Here is a 22,057-nt window from a genome sequence, read left to right as displayed (position 1 = left end):
CATAATCATTAGTTAACATTCTTCATCACGGGCTGCTCAGCTAAAATGATCGCAAATGCTTTAAAATGGCAACCAAAACCTGAAAGACGTGGAAGAAAGCGAAAAACTACCATTTGAATGGATAGAAGAATAGCCAAAATGGCAAGGACTCAGCCAACAATCAGCTCCAGGAAGATGAAAGAAGGTGTGACGTTCCCTGTGAGTACTGTTACAATTAGAAGACGCCTATGTGAAGCCAAGCTATCTGCAAGAAGCCCCCGCAAAGTCCCACTGTTGAAAAAAAGACACGTGCTGAAGAGGTTACAATTTGCCAAAGAGCACATTGACTGGCCTAAAGAGAAATGGCGCAACATTTTGTGGACTGATGAAAGTAAGATTGTTCTTTTTGGGTCTAGTGGCCAGAGACAGTTTGTCAGACGACCCCCAAACACTGAATTCAAGCCACAGTACACTGTGAAGACAGTGAAGCATGGTGGTGCAAGCATCATGATATGGGGATGTTTCTCATACTACGGTGTTGGGCCTATTTATCGCATACCAGGGATCATGGATCAGTTTGAATACATCAGAATACTTGAAGAGGTCATGCTGCCTTATGCTGAAGAGGAAATGCCCTTCAAATGGGTGTTCCAACAAGACAACGACCCCAAACACACCAGTAAATGTGCAACATCTTGGTTCCAGACCAACAAGATGGACGTTATGGAGTGGCCCGCCCAATCCCCGGATCTTAATCCAATAGAAAACTTGTGGGGTGACATCAAAAATGCAGTTTCTGAGGCAAACCAAGAAATAGAGAAGAACTATGGAATGTCGTCCAATCATCCTGGGCTGGAATACCTGATCACAGGGGCCAGAAGTTGGGTGACTCCATGCAACACAGATGTACAGCAGTTCTCAGAAACAGTGCGACTACAACCAAATATTCATTAAGTGATTCAAAGGAAAGCAAAATCTTCGAACATGTTTCAATTTATATAGTGAATGTTTGAGTTTGTAAAGAAGAATACAAACACTGCTATTTTTTTGAACAGTCTAATATTCACCTTTCTTCAATTTTTTTAGAGGAACAACACAAATTTGATATATTTTTCTTCATGTTTGATTTGGAATAGAATGTGTAGTGTTCCCAATGCATTTGTGTGGATGGAAATAAAAGGTATTAGAAGGATTTTGAGCTTTATTCACTTTTTCAACACACTGCTATTATTGTGAACACAACTGTATATAGCGACGAAATCCAACGCAAGAACGAGGGACCGAAACCAAAATGGTAAAAGACCGACATAAGGTAAGGCCAGGATAAAGTGTCAAAAGCCTTGTTGATGTCTAAGGATAAGAGTAGCATATTGATTCTGTGAATATGAGCCAGATGTTGCAACTGCAGAACTCATCTGATGGCGTCCCCTGCTTGTCTTTCGGGGACAAAACATTCTTTTTGATCAGCCAAGAAAGAAAGGAATTTAAACGAGTGGCTAAAATTTTAGTTACAATTTTCATGTCAATGTTAATAAGGGAAATTGGCCTATAATTCGCGATGCCGGAATTCCTCCAAAACTGCTACAGGATTACTAGTTAGAACATTATGGCGAGTGCATAGAGAGATCGGCTTATGATGATGCGTGAAGGAGTGGAGAAATTTATACAAAGTCTTTTTTTAAAACATCTGATAGGAATAGTTATATTCCCTTGGAAAGTTGCCACCATCCACTCTGGCTCAAGAATGTTTCTAAGGGACAATTCTTGAGAATGAGGCGGAAATGTCGTAACCTGTAAGATTATATTGAGCAAGCCAATTTACCGTATTTTTCGCTCCATAAGACGCACCTAGGTTTTAGAGGCAGAAAACAGGAAAAAAAAATTCTGAACTAATGGACTGCAGACATAGTACAGGGGATGACCAGAGACTGCGGACAGCACAGGGATGACCAGAGACTGCAGACAGCACAGGGATGACCAGAGACTGCAGACATAGTACATGAGATGACCAGAGACTGAGGACATATTACAGGAGATGACCAGAGACTGCAGACACAGTACAGGAGATGACCAGAGACTGCAGACACAGTACAGGGGATGACCAGAGACTGCAGACACAGTACAGGAGATGACCAGAGACTGCAGACACAGTACAGGGGATGACCAGAGACTGCAGACACAGTACAGGAGATGACCAGAGACTGCAGACACAGTACAGGAGATGACCAGAGACTGCAGACAGTACAGGAGATGACTGCTGACCTTTGGGGAGGGGGGGGGGGGGTCTTACTTCCGCGGAGTTGTTCTTTGATCTTACCTGTTCCTCTATCCAGCGGCGCGCTGTCTTCCCGGCTTCTGTAATGGCGCTCGGCATGACAGCCGGGTGCCCAGTGCGCATGAGCGAGAAGCACTTGCGCTTTGTGATTGGTCTGGCGGCTTCTGGGATCTGTCATGTGTCCCAGGTACCGCCTTACCATTCACAAAAAGCACCGCTTCTTGCGCATGCGCACTTGGCAACCGGCTGTCAAGCCCAGCGCCGACACTACAGAAGCCGAGAAGACAGCACGCCGCTGGATAGAGGAACAGGTAAGGTCAAAGTACAACTCCGCGGAAGTAAGAGCGGGTACCTGTCAAATTCAGGTACCCGCTCCCCACCTCCCCAAAGGTCAGCAGTCATCTCCATAAGGCCCGCTGCAGAGCTGAGCGGCCGGCCCGGTATTCTGACACGGCGGCGGTGGAAATACCGGACCGGCCGCTCCATATTCGCTCCATAAGACGCACTAACATTTTCCCCCCTTTTTTGGGGGGAAAAAAGTGCGTCTTATGGAGCGAAAAATACGGTACTTAAAAATAGATTTTTAGAAAAAGGATATAGGGTGGCCTTATTAAATGACGCCATTCGGAAAGTAGCAAGGATGAACAGAGAGACCTTATTAGGTCCTCCTAAATGGTAAAAAAGAGAATAACGAACATATTTTGCCCTTTTATTACTAACTGTTCTGCTCAATATACCCAGATCAAACAGATACTTAAGAGGAGATGGGTATATTGAAAACGGATCCATTTCTAAGAGAGATCTTGCCGGATCAACCAGAGGTTATTTTTAGGAAAGCACCTAATTTGAGGGATAAACTGGCCCCAAATGTAATTGACCCATCAAAACCCTCCTCACTCCCTTTTTTATGCATCCCAAAGGATTTTAGTCTTGTAATAGATACATGATTTGTACGGTAAATACTAGGAAGAAAAAAGTAGTGACTTTTGCTTCAACTGTTACTGATAAACAATATTCCATTTATACATGCATGACATGCGAATATAAATACAGTCATGGCCGAAATTGTTGGCACCCTTGATATTTTTCCTGAAAATCAAGTATTTCACACAAAAAAGGTATTGCATTAACACATGTTTTGCTATACACATGTTTATTCCCTTTGTATGTATTGGAACAAATATAAAACAGAGGCAGAAAAGCAAATATGACATAATGTCACACAAAACCCCAAAAATGGGCTGGACAAAAGTATTGGCACCCTTAACTTAATATTTGGTTGCACACCCTTTGGAAAACATAACTGAAATCAGTCGCTTCCTATAACCATCAATAAGCTTCTGACACCTCTCACCCGGAATTTTGGACCACTCTTCCTTTGCAAACAGCTCCAGGTCTCTCTTATTGGAAGGACACCTTTTCCCAACAGCAATTTTAAGATCTCTCCACAGGTGTTCAATGGGATTTAGATCTGGGCTCATTGCTGGCCACTTCAGAACTCTCCAGCGCTTCTTTGCCATCCATTTCTGAGTGCTTTTTGACGTATGTTTGGGGTCATTGTCCTGCTGGAAGACCCAGGATCTTGGACGCAAACCCAGCTTTCTGACACTGGGCCCTACAGTGCGACCCAAAATCCTTTGGTAATCCTCAGATTTCATGATGCCTTGCACACAGTCAAGGCACCCAGTGCCAGAGGCAGCAAAACAACCCCAAAACATCATTGAACCTCCACCATATTTTACCGTAGGTACTGTGTTTTGTTCTTTGTAGGCCTCATTCCGTTTTCGGTAAACAGTAGAATGATGTGCTTTACCGAAAAGCTCTATCTTGGTCTCATCTGTCCACAAGACGTTTTCCCAGAAGGCTTTTGGCTTACTCAAGTACATTTTGGCAAACTGTAGTCTTGCTTTTTTATGTCTCTGTGTCAGCAGTGGGGTCCTCCTGGGTCTCCTGCCATAGCGTTTCATTTCATTTAAATGTCGACGGATAGTTCGCGCTGACACTGATGCTCCCTGAGCCTGCAGGACAGCTTGAATGTCTTTGGAACATGTTTGGGGCTGCTTATCCACCATCCGGACTATTCTGCGTTGCAATCTTTCATCAATTTTCCTCATCCGTCCACGACCAGGGAGATTAGCTACAGTGCCATGGGTTGCAAACTTCTTGATAATGTTGCGCACTGTGGACAAAGGCAAATCTAGTTCTCTGGAGATGGACTTGTAACCTTGAGATTGTTGATATTTTGCCACAATTTTGGTTCTCAGGTCCTCAGACAGTTCTCGTCTCCTCTTTCTGTTGTCCATGCTTAGTGTGGCACAGACAGACACACAATGCAAAGGTTAAGTGAACGTCTCTCCTTTTTATCTGCTTTCAGGTGTGATTTCTATATTGCCCACACCTGTTACTTGCCCCAGGTGAGTTTACAGGAGCATCACATGCTTGTAACATTCTTATTTATCCGCAGTTGTGAAAGGGTGCCAATACTTTTGTCCAGCCCATTTTTGGAGGTTTGTGTGACATTATGTCGAATTTGCTTTCTTTCCTCCCTTTTTTTGTTTTGTCCCAATACACACAAAGGGAATAAACATGTGTATAGCAAAACATGTGTTAATGCAATACGTTTCGTGAGAAATACATGATTTCCTGGAGAAATATCAAGGGTGCCAACAATTTCGGCCATGACTGTATATAGTGTATCTATTGGAGTGTCCATGTCAGAAACAATATGCCGGTAGGACTACTAGAAGGATAAGAGATCACCTTAGGAACCATGTTTACAATATAAAAAAAGGGATTAAAAAACATAGCACATTTTCGGCAACACCACAATATAGACCCTATGGGCCTCAAATTTACGGCAAATACTAAATTACAACCTCATTGGAGAGGATGCCACCATAGAATAGAAATTTCTAAACTTGAAATAAAATGGCTGTATGAATTAAAATTTTATGCCCCATTAGGTTTAAATGTAGATTGGGATAATAATTGTTTTATTGATACCAGCTAATTTCTCTATTTTTTTTTAATATTATTTAATTTTAATTTTTTTTTCAGTTTTTATTATTATATATTTTGTTTAGTTTGAGATTTTCTTTCCACCAGAAAAACTTTGTCAGTATGTATTTATTATTGTGATATTAATTCTATCAAGATATGTAGCCCATCTAAGTATTTGATTTATCCTTTTTGTTTTCTGAATTAACAGAATGGGTCCGGTTTTTGTGATCTGTTAGATCCTGTGAGCTGATCTTCAACATGATGGCAGCCGTGTCTTGGTCTTTCAAGACTATAAGAAAATGGTGCTAATATCGGATGTGATGTAATTATACTTTCTTTAGACCACAAGAAAATGGCGCTGAGACAGGAAGTGATGTTTCGCTGTCTGTATAGATGCGCTACATATTGATGGCTGCTGTTATTTGTTAGTCTTTGAACCCCTGAGGACGCACTGTCACATGAAACGGTGTTGGGTTGTTAGGTGTTATTGCTGGAGGTCGCATCGCCATTCCGAGTGTCTGGCGGCCCCTTATGTAAGCGAACACACAGTAGTTTCTTTGTTTTTGATTGGTTATTTTATCTGTGTGTATACGCATTTTATTAAAACTACTACACTATAAGAGATTTGTTGGTGGTTTTTGGAGGATGAGAGTGCATGTACTGACATCTAGTGGAGCAGGATATGAGGACTATCGAGTTTCCTGATACACTGAAGGTTCATACTTTGGGAATTTAACGTACAAGCGCTATTGCTGTTTTTCTAAATAGCAACATCTTCTGGTGAGTTTTCATTCTAGCCTTTGGTGGAGGTGACACGTCTGTTGTTCCTGGATCACTGGGTGAAGATTTATTATACAGTGGACATTGGGACTATTCTATTCAGTATATCGCAGTGCACAGTCATTGATTTGAACACCATTGGACTTATGTATATTTTTTGTTTTATGTGAATTTTATTTTTTCGCACTTGATGGCATTGACATTATTCAATATTTTTGTGTTTAGCGCTACAACTTCTCTTTTAAAAGTATTAACTGTCCTTAAATACTCTAGATTCTTGTGGTCTGTAAAAAAGAGAACAGGGTGTGATGCTCCCTCCAACAGATAACTCCACTCCTCTAGGGCTGATTTAACAGATAGTAATTCCCAATCACCCACATTATAGTTCCGCTGAGGGGAACTCCGCTTTCTAGAGAAAAATGAAACTGGATGGAGCAATGATTTAGCAACTTGTCATTGTGACAGTACAGCCCCCACCGCATTCTCAGTTATTAAAAAAATGTTTGCAAACATACTTAGGAATAGTGATGGTGTTTAAGCTATATTCTCATGGTTGGTCAGGGATCATTTGCAGGGAAGAAGAAAGGATTTGTTTTTTGTTTTTTTTCCCTTAATGGAGCGGACACCAATGTAGCATTAAGATTCGTGGGCGTGTCAGGCCATACCCAATAGGATGCAATGGAAGGGTAGATCTGGAGCAGGGGTTGCAGGATTCTCCCTCCCAGCAGCTTTCCAGCTGAATGGGATAGTGTGGACAGTGAGTGGCTCATCCTCTGTACAGGTATGGCTGGAAGCATCTAGTATGTGTCAGACTGGCCCAGGACCACTTTGGAGGATCACAACACGTCAGGCCAGAAATGAGGGACTGTGCGGAGAGCCGGGCTCTGATGGAGAGATTTCTGGATTTTCATGGCTGAGCCATCTCATACTGAATTGTAAAGCGGCTCAGCAACGCGGTGGTGGTGACAGAGTACCCCGATGTAAGGGAAGCCCCGTGTGAAACCTCCCTGTACCGCTCCCATGCAGTCACAGAACGAAAAGCCGGGGATTTTAAATCCTCATGGCATTCTTGCCTCTGAGTGCAGGAATGACAGTACTGGTTAGATTGGCTTTTTATTGGTCAGCAACATGACGGTGCTGACCAATCAGAAGCCATCTAGCCTGTACTGTCAACCCCATCAGGAGAGGAGAGAAAGCCGCTTCACGGCTCTGGGGATTTGAAATCACTTCAACTTTCGCTCCTCTCCTTGCAGGGATCACAGTATGGGCTAGATGGCTTCTGGTCAATCAAAAGCCATCTAACCAGTACTGTCATCCCTGCACTGAGAGGAGAGAAAGCCGTGGGAATTTCAAGTCCACAGCTTTTACTTCTGTGACAGCATAGGATCAGTGCATGGGGGGTACAGGGAGTACAGAGTATGAGGACATAAAAGGGGTGTATGAGGAGTACAGAGTATGAGGCCACGGGAGGGTGTATGGGGAGTAGAGAATGAGGTCATGAGGGGTGTATGGGAAGCACACAATATGAGGACATGGGGGGATATAGGGAGTACGGAGTATGAGGACATGGGGGGGGATAAAGGGAGTACAGAGTATGGGGACATGGCGGTGGGGGGATATAGGCAGTACAGAGTATGAGGACATGGGGAGGGGGGAGAAATAGGGAGTACAGAGTATGAGGACATGGTGGGGTGTGTGTATGGGGAGCACAGAATAAGAGGACTTGGGCGGGAGGGTGTATGGGGAGTACAGAGCATGAGGACATGCAGGGTGTATGGGGAGTACAGAGTACAACCTCTGCTACGCTAAAAAACTAGCTCCTAACTTTTTTAGCTGGCTCCAAGATTCAAAACGAATCTGTCAAGCACTCCCTTCAAGGATAAGTTCACCTTAGCGGCTGTCGGCTTGCAGTTTTCAATTAACTTCCATGGTGCTGTGGAGCGCTGAGCCTGTATCAGTTCAATTAATCTTCCTGTCAGTATATCTGGTTGTCTCTACATCCCAGGGGAGCAGATTAACTGACAAATTTGCAGGAGACCTGCATGGCATAAGTGATCTGCTGATCAATGGGGCAATGCTTTCCAGGCTCCTGCAAACAAAATACCGTATTTTCCGGCGTATAAGGCGACTGGGTGTATAAGACGACCCCCTAATTTTCCAGTTAAAACATAGGTTTTGGGCTATACTCGCCATACAAGACTACCCCCCTTTCGAGGCAAGACCATTTAAAAACATCAGATTTTTTAATTGAAATGGTTATGACTTACCGGTACTTAAAATCCTTCAAAATCCTCATATTCATCCTCTGACATCATAAGTTCATCAATGACATCTTGTGATACATTTGTAAGACAGTCATCATATGGATCTAATTCCAAATCAGATGATGTGGCTTCAGCTTTGGCTTCCCCTTCATCTTGCCACAAGTAGTCATCCTCCATACCATCCAATGAATTTGATATTCCACACTTCTTGAAAGACTTGATTACGTATCAATTGCATTCCAGGCTTTTATGACAAAGTTACAGAAAACATCCTATTGTGGAGCACGCATGTTTCCTCCTTTTGTGAATGACTTTTCGCCGCTAACCATCCACTCATTCCACTGTTCTCAAATGCGATCTTTAAATGGCTTGTTTAGGCACACATCCAGGGGCTGTACCAATGATGTCAATCCTGCAGGAATAACTGCCGCATGTGTGTTTATTCTTGCCAGCCTTTTCTTTGTGCTGGTAGTTAAATGAGCCCTGAACATATCCCACACCAGTAGGCTACTTTCTTGATGAAGTCCACCTGGTCAACTACTCCATACATTATCAAGCCATAGCTTTACCCCTTCTTCATCCATCCAGCCTTTTTCATTCACATGTACAAAAACTCCAACAGGGAACTTGATCTTTGGCATTGTTTTTCTTTAACAAATGCTAGTACCACTGTAAAACAGAACTTCTCATGTCCTGTTGTTTTAATTAACACTGTTTTTGCACCTTTTGAATTGACAGTTTTATTTCCAACCATATTGAAATTCATAGGAGTTTCATCCATATTTCCGATATTACTTAACACATAGCCATGTTCCTTGCGCTGTTGTATTATATATCGATGGAAATTACTTACTTTGCTGTCAAGATCTGCAGGTAATTTTTGTGCAATTTTGGTCTTTTGCCTCAGTACCAGATTATGCCTTTCTAAGAACCTAGTACACCAGGATACAGTGACCTTAAATCCTTTAATGTGATCTGGGTTAGATTTGGCGCACTGAAGTGCAAACATACGTATCGTTTCGTGTCACTACATAACCATTTTGACGATGTTCATGCACCATGTCTGCTACTTGATTTTCGAGTTCTGGCTAATGTGGGGTGCCTCTTCTTAATGCACACTTACTCCTTGGCATACTCATTAAGGCATCTTCATTTGCTTTCCAGTCTCGGACCATCTTTTCTGTTACTGCATATTGTCTTGCAGCAGCGCAGTTATTATGTTCCTTGGCAAATTTTTCAACTTTCAGTTTGAAACTGGCTTCATATTTCCTTCTTCTTGCTGGAGCCATGATGGGGTCTTGTCTACCAGCCATTTTGTTTAACTATACGGTATACCCACTAATCTGTCAGGCCATTGGATGTGCGGTAATACGGTACTATATGTACAGTAGCTTCGGCTACATTTAGTATACAGTATATATACAGCCCGCTGGATGTGCGGTAATAATGTACATACAGTATACCGCGCTGAGCCAAGCTGGCTCAAAACAAATGTCCCTATGACAGATCAATCTGTCAGCCCGCTGGATGTGCGGTATATACAGTATACTGCGCTGAGCTAAGCTATCTCAAAACGTACCGTTACGTCCCTACTGTAATCAGCCTGCTGGATGTGTGTATGTACTGTAGCTGCGGCTACATACAGTATACGCTGGGCCAATCATGGCAAGCGATGTATTCTACTAATGAATACAAAGCCTGCTCGGATTGGCTGAGTCAGAGAGGCGGGCTGATGACAACCTCTGTCACTTTTTAAATAGCATTTTTTTGTATTCCTTTCCTTGTCTTCCTTCACTCTGCTAATTAAGGGGAGGGGTTAATTGGTCACAGGTGATACAGGTCCTATATAACTTGCTGTAGAGCTCACTCAGAGCTTGCCTGTATTTTGCTTGCCAGACCTTTGACTAATGCAGGCCATAGACGGGTCGAAAATCGGCCGATTTTTCTTTTAAAAAAACGAAAAATCGGTCGTTCAAGCAGCCGACGTTACCAGCAACGGTAAAAAAAATCGGCCGATTTTCATCCCGCCTACAGCCGGCAAAAAGTGTCCCTGCAGAGAGCTCCGCAATTTCTTTGACAGTTCCTTGACATTTATAGCGGTTGCAACAATGTATCTATTTGTATCTATTTAGGATACAGATGTTTTTATTCGGAAACAAATAGATACATTGTTGCAACCGCTATAAATGTCAAGGAACTGTCAAAGAAATAGCGGAGCTCTCTGCAGAGACACTTTTTGCCGGACTGGAATTCTTCTTCTTCTTCATCCTCTTCTTCTTCTTCATCCTCTTCTTCTTCTTCATCCTCTTCTTCTTCATCCTCTTCTTCTTCCTCTTCTTCTTCTTCTTTTTCATCCTCTTCTTCTTCTTCTTCTTTTTCATCCTCTTCTTCTTCTTCATCCTCTTCTTCTTCTTCATCCTCTTCTTCATCTTCTTCACCTTCCTTTTCTTCTTCATCCTCTTCTTCTTCTTCTTCATCCTCTTCATCTTCTTCTTCATCCTCTTCTTCTTCTTCTTTTTCAGTCTCTTCTTCCTCTTTTTCATCCTCTTCTTCTTCTTCATCCTCTTCTTCTTCTTCTTCATTTTCTTCTTCATCTTCTTCATCCTCTTCCTCTTCTTCTTCACCCTCTTCTTCTTTTCCCCTTCTCCTTCTTTCTCTTCTTCTTCATCCTCTTCTTCTTTTTTCTTCTTTTTGTCTTCCTCTTGCAGGTCACTGCTCATGCGCAGATTTTTTTATCGATAAAAGATCGGCCGATTTGCCCATCATTGCCGCAAAAATCGTCCGATCGCCAAATTGGCCGATTTTTTCCAACTTTACCGATACAAAAAAATCTGCCAAAATACCGAAAAACAGCCGAACATTTAGCCCACTAACGATCCGAAAATCAGCCGATTTTATTTTCGGCCGAAAAATCGGCCGATTTTCGACCCATCTATGGCCTGCATAAGTGGACATTTGATAAGTGGAGTTAAAAAACTGGAGTGGAAAACAGGATTATAACATGAGTTAACTAACCTGTAAGTGACAACTGATCTTTCCTGTTAATATTGTAACTGGGATATGAGTGCTAGCGGGGTTGAAGGTTTTGTACAGTGCACAGTGTGCCACATGTATGAAGCAATGGAGCAACAGCTCCAGGCTGGATACCACTGCGACAGATGTGAGCGGCTTGCCCTTCTGGAATCTCGCGTTAGAGGTCTGGAAGAAAAAGTTGCAACACTGGGCAGAGCTATCAACCCTGAAAGTGGTCTTATGCTCTCTGAGAAGGTAGCTAATGTGATTGATGTGGAGGGCGGATGAGCTAATCAGGATTATCAGGTAGGAAGATGGGTTACTGTAACGAGAAGGAGTGGTAGGGGCTCACAGAAAAGGAAGGCTGGCCCTGGGTTTCAGCACCCAAACAGATTTTCCAAGTTGGGTGAAGATGTGGGGGTGGCAACCTCAGGGGTGGCAGCCCTGGATGTCACTGCTATCCCTAACATCGGGAGGGCAGACCATCTGGGAGAGGTGGTGAGGGTAGAGCAGGAAGGCCTAGACAGCTGGTGGTAGTAGGGCATTCTATGATCAGAAGGACTGATAGAATAATTTGTCGCCAGGATCGCCTCAACCAAATGGTTTGCTGTCTCCCTGGTGCAAGGGTTTGGCATGTGGTGGACCGCGTTGATAAATTACTGGGAGGGGCTGAGCATAACCCAGCTGTCTTGGTTCATGTTGGAACCAATGACAGAATACATGGAAGGTGGAGGCTCTTTAAGAATCAATTTAAAGAACTAGGCTGCAAGTTGAAGGGAAGGACCTCCAAGGTGATATTCTCTGAAATATTACCTGTGCCATGTGCAACTCAGGAAAGACGGGGAGATTAGAGAACTCAATGCATGGCTGTAGACCTGGTGTAAGAGGGAAGGATTTGGGTTTCTAGAGCACTGGGCTGACTTTTCTTTGGGGTGCAACCTATATGCTAGAGATGGTTTGCACCTAAATGGAAGGGGGTCTGCTGTGCTGGGGGAGAGGTTTGTGGGAAGGCTGGAGGAGTATTTAAACTAGGATCAAGGGGGGAGGGAGAATTAGATTATAACAGGGTAGACAGATCAGACGGGTCATTACTTATTGGTGGGTGGAATGGGGAAAGATGGGGGGAAGGCTATGGCAGATAAGTTCCCAGGTTACAAACAACCAGTGGAATTGGTACCATTTGTATGAAAATAAAAAATATGCAAAATACGTGTGAACAAGGTGTCAATCAATTAAAGTGTTTGTTCACCAATGTCAGAAGTCTGCCAAGCAAAATAGGTGAGTTGAAAGCTTTGTTGCATGAAGAGAGCTATGATTTAATTGGTATTGCTGAATATTGGCTTCATTCTTCACATAACTGGGCCATTAATATTCCTGGCTATGTTATCTTTCGGAGAGACAGGGTAAATAGGAAAGGTGGTGGTGTCTGTCTCTATGTGAGAAGTGATCTCAGAGCGAGTGTGAAAGAGGACCTAGTTGAGGCTGAAGTATTATGGGTGGAACTGCACATGGGGATGCATACTACAAAGGTAATCATTGGAGTTTGTTATAGGCCTCCCAGAGTTAATGAGAAGGCGGAGACTCAGCTCTTTGCACAGATCGAAAGGGCTGCAAGTGCTGGGAAAGTGATAATAATGGGGCATTTTAACTACCCAGAAATTGACTGGAGTAATGGTACAGCAGGAATGGTTAAAGGGCAAAATTTTTTAAACCTACTACAGGACAATTTTATGGTACAGTTCATAGAGGCCCCAACTAGGAATGATGCTCTGCTGAACCTGATAATCTCAAACCATGCAGAGCTTATTACGAATGTCCATATAAAAGAACATCTGGGTAGCAGTGACCATAACATGGTTTCACACGAGAAAAATAAAAACGCTCAATTTCAAGAGAGGTAATTTTCCAAGGCTGAAAGCTGCTCTCTAAGACTTAGACTGGGAGGGAATATTGGCATTGATGAACACAACACAGAAATGGGAGTTCTTCAAAAAGACTGTATGTGAACACACTACAAAATATATTCCCATGGGCAACAAGTTTAAAAGGCTAAAAATCAAACCTATGTGGCTTACGGCCAAAGTTAAAAAGGCTATAGATAAGAAAAGAGCTTCAATATAAAAATGAAGGAACGCGATCATCGTTTAAACATTACAAAGATTATAACAGAGTATGCAAAAAGGAAATAAACGCCGCAAAAATTGAAAACGAATGACAGATTGCAAAAGATATCAGGACCAACCCCAAAAAATTCTTCAGATATATTAATAGTAAAAAGGTCCGGTCCAAGCATGTAGGCCCTTTACAGAATAATCTAGAGTGGGTGACTGGAGACAAAGAGAAGGCAAATTTATTTAATACCTTCTTGAGCTCTGTGTATACAAAGGAGGATAGGGGAGCTCTGGTCCATAATGGGCATGGAATTGACACAGATCCAGATGATCCACATTGGTTCACAACTGATATGATCCAAAAATATTTAGACAGAATAAAGGTGAATAAAGTTCCTGGACCGGATGGCATACACCCACGGGTCCTTAAAGAATTGAGCTCTGTCATTTCAAAGCCATTGTTTCTAATTTTTAGGGACTGTTTAATGACTGGCATAGTACCACTAGATTGGCGTAAAGCCAATGTGGTGCCAATATTTAAAAAGGGGTCAAAATCTTTACCAAGTAATTACAGACCTATTAGTTTAACTTCTATAGTTGGGAAGATACTGGAGAGTTTAATAAAAGACCGCATAGATGAGTTCTTTTTTGGAAAAAAAATATTTTAAGCAACAGACAGCATGGATTCATGAAAGACAGACGTTGTCAAACAAATCTGATTTCTTTTTATGAGGAGCGATGGCAGTGGATGTGGTATACTTGGACAGAGGGGTGGCGGTGGACGTGGTATACTTGGACAGAGGGGGGGCGGTGGACATGGTATACTTGGACAGAGGGGTGGCGGTGGACGTGGTATACTTGGACAGAGGGGTGGCGGTGGACATGGTATACTTGGACAGAGGGGTGGCGGTGGACGTGGTATACTTGGACAGAGGGGTGGCGGTGGACGTGGTATACTTGGACAGAGGGGTGGCGGTGGACGTGGTATACTTGGACAGAGGGGTGGCGGTGGACATGGTATACTTGGACAGAGGGGTGGCGGTGGACGTGGTATACTTGGACAGAGGGGTGGCGGTGGACGTGGTATACTTGGATTTTGCAAAAGCGTTTGACAAAGTTCCCCACACATGGCTAATTTGTAAGGTAAAGTCTACAGGCTTGGAAAAATCCGTATGTAAATTGATAGATAACTGGCTAAAAGAGAGTAGTGGTTAATGATTCATACTCTGAATGGTCTGGGGTCATCAGTGGTGTACCCCAAGGTTCAGGGTTGGGACCCTTACTTTTTATTATATTTATAAACAATATAGGGTCTGAGATTAAAAATCCAATTTCAGTCTTTGCAGATGACACCAAGCTGTGCAGTGGAATAACCTCCTTACAGGATGACTCCAACTTACAAGCCGACCTCAATGCTCTGTTTAATTGGGCAACTAAGTGGCAAATGAGATTTAATGTTGATAAATGTAAGGTTCTGCACTTGGGGGCTAAGAATATGCATGCATCATACATACTGGGGGGGGGGGTAAAACTGGGGGAATCAATGGTGGAGAAGGATCTGGGAGTTCTGGTAGATCACAAGCTTAATAATGGCATGCAATGCCAAGCTGCGGTTTCTAAAGCGAGCAAAATCCTCTCTTGTATTAAGAGCTATAGACTCCAGAGAGAGAGATATCATTTTCCCGGTACAAATCATTAGTAACACCTCATCTGGAATATGCAGTTCAGTTTTGGGCACCAATTCACAAAAAGAACATTGGGGAACTGGAGAAAGTACAGAGAAGGGCAACTAAACTGATAAAAGGCATGGAGGAGATCAGCTATGAGGAAAGATTAGAGGAACTGAATTTATTCTCTCTTGAGAAGAGAAGATTAAGGGGGGATATGATCTCCATGTATAATACATAAGGGGGGATATGATCTCCATGTATAATACATAAGGGGGGATATGATCTCCATGTATAATACATAAGGGGGGATAGGATCTCCATGTATAATACATAAGGGGGGGATATGATCACCATGCATAATACATAAGGGGGGATAGGATCTCCATGTATAATACATAAGGGGGGGATATGATCTCCATGTATAATACATAAGGGGGGATATGATCTCCATGTATAATAACTAAGGGGGGATATGATCTCCATGTATAATACATAAGGGGGGATATGATCTCCATGTATAATACATAAGGGGGGATATGATCTCCATGTATAATACATAAGGGGGATATGATCTCCATGTATAATACATAAGGGGGATATGATCTCCATGTATAATACATAAGGGGGGGGATATGATCACCATGTATAATACATAAGGGGGGATATAATCTCCATGTATAATACATAAGGGGGGATATGATCACCATGTATAATACATAAGGGGGGATATGATCTCCATGTATAATACATAAGGGGGGATATGATCTCCATGTATAATACATAAGGGGGGATATGATCTCCATGTATAATACATAAGGGGGATATGATCTCCATGTATAATACATTAGGGGGGATATGATCTCCATGTATAATACATAAGGGGGGATATCATCTCCATGTATAATACATAAGGGGGGATATGATCTCCATGTATAATACATAAGGGGGGATATCATCTCCATGTATAATACATAAGGGGGGATATGATCTCCATGTATAATACATAAGGGGGGATATGATCTCCATGTATAATACATAAGGGGGGATATGATCTCCATGTTGTTGTGGGCCTTTTGAATTATGTCTCAAAAATATGACTTTATCAAGACATAATATTATATGACAAGCAGCTCAATATAGCCGGATGTTAAGGGGTTAATTTGTCTTGGTTGGAAAGTCGAATGACCATCTGGCTGGAGAGGTGTAGACGGTGGGTGAAGGGATTTTTTTTTCCTCCTAGAGACAATATACTATTTTGAAGTTCTACAGGTGGTCAAACACCATTATTCAGACTTCAATAGCAGGTAAACATATACAAGGTCTGGACATGACAATAGAGGAACCAAACTGATTGTCTGAGAGCTTACCCAAACCTTGTAGAGTGTGATAAACCAACAGAACTCTCAAACTATCACAATATACTATTGTCCACCAAGGGTGAAAGGATTAACAGTTGTTTACTGTGACTCCAATACAAGAGCCAGGCAAACAGAGAGTTTTTCCCTACACATAGAAAATGTTGGTTCTAAAACAAAAAAAGTTAAATTCAGGACATTTAAGTCTAAAAATTGACTGTATATAACTACAAAGATATACTACAAAAACATATTATAAATGAGATATTATAAAGGATAGGTTTTACACACCACCAAATATTCAGCAATGGGAACTATATATCACTAACTTGAGTATTGAGATGATGGAAAGTAAGATGTATTATAAACTAGCATTAGATATGTCTTATCAGGAAACAGACAGGATGGTATTTCCAGAAGGAATAACTGAATATACACATATATTCCATGGTTCTTATTTAGAATATTATAGGTATGATCACTTCTATATCTGGAAAAAGCCGTATATTTAATTCCTGAAATTACCTTAAGATTTCACCCGAGGTATGAGTCATCTCAAATACTCAAATTGTTCTATGATACATGACGGCCATCTGGTGGGCAGGTGAGAAATAGCTTATGTACACACATTTCTCAACTAGCCAATCAAGAAGCCTGGTGGGAAGGTATCTTAGAACAATGGATTAGTGGATATAAAAAGCCCATGCACCTTTAGAAAGAAACCTCATCAAAAGAAAAAAAGACTCATCAAAAGAAAAGACCTCATCAAAAGAAGACCCTGACATCTGAAGAGACCTCTGAATAACTACTCTTCCATCCTTTCAAACTTCCTAAAACTTTACTAAATTTCTAAACCTCTATCCTTATAACTTCCTACATTCTCCCATACTAAATATCTATCACTTGCCCTATAATATCATTTCTAAAGGCGTTCCACTGCCAGCTAAATCCACGGGAGAGTTGCCTAGTCTGAATGCCGGGTGCGGTGAGATTGTTTATTTGATTTTGTATTACCTATTTTCTCTGTTGTGTGGAATCATAAAATTACCTTAGTGTATCACAACAATATTGGGTAGTTAGATATATGTAGAGAGATCCTGTTTTACTGTTAAAAATTGTTTGTTGCCATATTATAATTTTTTTTTCATATTTCATAATTTATTGAATATTAATAATCAGAGTATAATATATCAGAGGATAGCTTCTTGCAATCCTATGGCCACGGCTTGTGAGAATATCACCTTTGAGATACTCGAAATTATTAATTATTAATAAATTTAATTAATAATCAGATCATTTAAAAAATTGTGATATTGATGTAATTAGTTAGAAACCTTATTATTGTATATTACATTAGTAGGGTATATTTTTGATTGTGTGTACCAATATTCATTTATCACCAGTCTTTTGCGTTTTGTGTTATTATATATATAATTTTTGTACATAAATAAATCTTTATATTTATCTATTATAAGGCAAATTTTGTGTGTATGGTACGAAATCATATTGGCTAAAAGAATTCAAGGTATATAATAAGTGGTGATCAAATTATCAAGGTGTCCAAATTATTGGTTCACTAAATATTTGCCGTATGTTAACGGCTGGAGGCACTGTAATATTTCATCTAAGGGAAAGGGACACGCCCTTTATAAATAAAATATATCCTTACATAAACCACCACAGGATAAATTTGGAGGCACTGCTGAGATCCATAGAAATCGTACCATAACACAAAACGCACTGGTGATTGTATATTTGTACACTTGGTCAAACATATATTTTATATCAAAATGGCATCCAGTAATCACGGATCCACCTCTTCCAAGCATAACGAGGAAAATATGGCGGCTCAAGGCATTGAGCAGGAAGCTCTGAAGCCAGCCCGGAAAGCTGTCGGTGCTTGGCAAAAGTATGTTGAATGTGAAGTAATAGATTACCTCTGCAAGAGATTAAGTTTGGGGGATAGCAATAATGAATTCGTGGATGAAGAGAAAAGGCAGGCTATGAGCACCTTTGAGGACCTGTTCAACCAAAAGGGCCAGGTTGTTGAGTTTTTAATAGCATTTGCTGGAGCAGAAAGTGATAAAAGCAGTGACAGACTTCTCCTAGAAGCTTGGCCCATGTTATGGTTTATGACCGCTGGAGCTGCCCAGCGAACCATGACTTTAAGGGAAGAGTTGTCAGAGGCCCGCCTCTTGTTAGAAAGCAAAAATCAGGACATTGAGTCTTTGAAAGGGAAGCTTGGTCATGCCGGTATTCGTTTAGACGAATCCCAGAAAGATTATGATAGATTGGTCAGAGACTTTCGAAGTGCTCAGGACCTGTATGAAAGAAACTTTCAGGAATTAAAACAACTTCAAGAGAAGTATCAGGACTTAAAAGATGAGGTGGAGTACTTCAGATCAGAGAGGTTATCCCCTGTCAAAATTAAAGTTCACCCAGGGGATAAGCATGACCAGTCAGAACTTACATGGATAAAATCTGAGCAGAAAACTCTGGAGGAGCAGATTATGAGGTTGACGGCCCAAATAAATTCTGGGGTCCAAAACCGGACCAACCCAGTCAAGCCGGAGGCTGATGAGCGGAGATACCCGCATCACAGCAAAGTATCTGATAGTGAGGCAGGGTCAGAATATAGGTCACCTCCTAAGCTTTTAAGATACACTCCAGAGCGCTCAGAAGAAAAGTATGAGGTTTCATATAGGCAGGAAGGGAAATCCCAGGGGTCATTCAGGAGATATGACACCCCAAAGGTCATTAAGTTCCTGAAGGACACTGTTCCTATGTTTTCTAAGAAAGGGTCCCTTGAGATCACCGAACACATGAAAACATATGAACAGACGTTAGAGATTCTGGGCATTAGAGATGACCACACCAAAATAGAATTGCTGCCATGGGTGTTTGAAGAGAAATACCGGCAATTCTTTGAGACCTTGAGGGCTTATTCCAATCAGTCCTGGAGAGAGGTTAAACATAAGTGCCACATGGAATTTGGGCCTTATAAAACTGTAACCTCTGCCAAGGCTGCGGCCTACAATTTAAAGTGTGGTCCTCACCAAAGCCCTGCAGAATTTCTGGCTGTCCTCAGAAATGCCTATTTCCTGGCTGAAAAGGATCCCAATCCTAACCAGCCAGAATTCAAGACACTATTCTATGAAGCATTACCTGCTTACATAAAATTGGGACTTGCAAAGGATTACAGAAAGGGATGCTCTCTTGATTGGTTGGTGAGAGAGAGTGACTATTTATTCTCGATCCAACAGTCCAGTGAGGGCGGGATAAAAAGAGAACCCAAAAATAGCCCCAAGATAGTAGCAACCACTACCGTTTCCCCTCCAAATCCAAATTTGCAGGCAGAGAAGAAATCATATGCGGAAGTAGTCCGTGGGGGTAAAACCAATGGTTCCCCTAGATTTGTACCTCAAACCCAGCAAGTGAAGGAGGTCCATAACTTTGCACCCCAAAACCAGTGGGTAAGAAAGGATAGACAAAAGCCAGGGAACTACGGTAGTGGAAGTGAGAAGAATAAAAAGTATGGTAAGGGCCAGTATAGTGATGAGAATCAAAGGAGTCAATGGTATCCTCGGAGGTTCTATTATCCTCGCCAAAACCAACATGGGAATTTTTATGGGAACCCCAATTTCAACAGGAACCATAATTACAATAAGAATCCCAATTTTAATAAGAACTCCGACTTCCAAAGATTTCCTCCACGCCAAGAACACCCTCAAGCTCAAAGGGGGGATACAGTACCCCAGGCTCCCTTTAATGACAGGGAGACCCCAAAACCTCAGAGAGAACAATGGCGTCGGGACCAGAGCAGTAGTTCTGACTCTGAGTCTCATTACCAGTCTCGTCCAAAATACAAGCGCAAGTATAGGAAATGGGAGAATCAACAGAATGACTCCTCTGAGCGTATTGGACAAATCGAGGCACAGATCAGCAAAATGGCTGAACAAAAGGACAGGCTTGTCACTCAATTTCCATCCAATCCTTTTTTAGGAGCAGCTCCTGTGACCAACCAAGGGTCACAGAATTAACAGGCAACCAAGCCTTAAACCAACAGGGGAGGACACTGAGTCAAATGACAGGAGATGTGTGCCCCGTCCCTGACACGCCTACTAATGGAGAAGCTAGTTCTCAGGCAAAGGGGGACCATTTGTTGGTTATTAACGATTCTCCTGTTTTTCAGTGTCCATCTATTGCCCCTAATATAGTCGCGGCATCGGAAGTCGTCGGGATTGACAAGCCAGACGGAGCACCAACTTCTAGTTGTGCTTCTGTCTTGAGACAGTCCAAGAATCCCACCAGGGAGGATAAGGGTGATGTGTCCACCACATGCGGTGAGATAAGAGCCAGTCATATGTCATTGAAGGGCCCACAGATCTTCAACCACACCAATTTCATGTGTGAGCTGACTGAATTTGATGGGAGATATTATGCCACGGTGCAGGTGCAGGATGCCAGTGATCTTTCTATTGTCGGCCTAATAGACACTGGATCCCAAGCCACCATCATGTCACAGGAACATTTTGATAAAGTGGCGAATGTCATGCCCACCAAGCCGAGACTTAAAAGTTTTGACAGCTCATTGATTGGTGTAGGTGGAGACCCTTTACAAGTCATGGGTACCGCCTGGCTTAAACTGAAACTGGGTAACAAGGAATTGAGACACCCCATCATCATTGCCAGCATCTCCCAGCACCACATGATAATTGGGATGGACTTCCTAAAAAGGCTGAACACAATCGTTGACTGTGTGAACCAAGTACTGTGGTCACAGGTAAATACCCCGATTAAATATGGGAAACTTAAAACTCCCCATTCCCGACAACACTGCCACCTGGTGGAAGAAAGGCCTGGATCATTAGAAATCCATTTCAGGAACAGCCAACTTCCTGATGTAACGGTTATCAAACCTGATGACCATAACCCTATCAGAAGAGATGAGGAACACATTTTTAGAATTCCCCAAGATAAAATAAAAGATATTTCCCTCCAAGATGACATCCTTACGATATCTTTTCATCAGGAGGATAAACCAAGAAAAGGGGGAGATCACACCCAATTCTTGACAGGTATTGAAAGGGTTAACAGCGACTTGTTTATCCCCATCCGGATAAATGGTCTTAATAGGTCAAAATATGCCAAACTAGATTTGAGACAGGAACACAGCTTTGTAAGCCATGGGCTGATAAAACAGCTGACCGAAATGGAAATGATCCGTTTCTCCACACCTCAGCGTCATTGGATTTCAGACTCCATTGATGACTCTGATGATTACAATTCAATGGCTAGGTGTCTCTTAAACGTCACTATAGGAAATAAAACAGCCACCCATGTGTTCCTAGTCTTGGATAATCCCCAAACTAAAATTTCTTTTGGCAACGATGTGTTACATCGATTTGCAATGCAAGTCGACCTAATTAATGACTGTTTATGGAGTCGACTAAAGGGGGACCCCGAAAAATACCAAAATCTGGACTTAGCTTTAAAATCCCAGCAACAGATGCCTTATGCTGTTGAAGTCCAGGTAGCCCAAAAGATTACCATCCCTAAGGGCATAAATAATTTCATACTCCCCATCCAAGTTAAAAAGGGACATAGACTG

Source organism: Staurois parvus, unplaced genomic scaffold (assembly GCF_062004578.1).
Source record: "Staurois parvus isolate SC_StPar_1 unplaced genomic scaffold, SC_StPar_1.0 ptg000606l, whole genome shotgun sequence".
NCBI classification, from domain to species: Eukaryota; Metazoa; Chordata; class Amphibia; order Anura; family Ranidae; genus Staurois; species Staurois parvus.
This window is presented reverse-complemented; position numbering follows the sequence as displayed.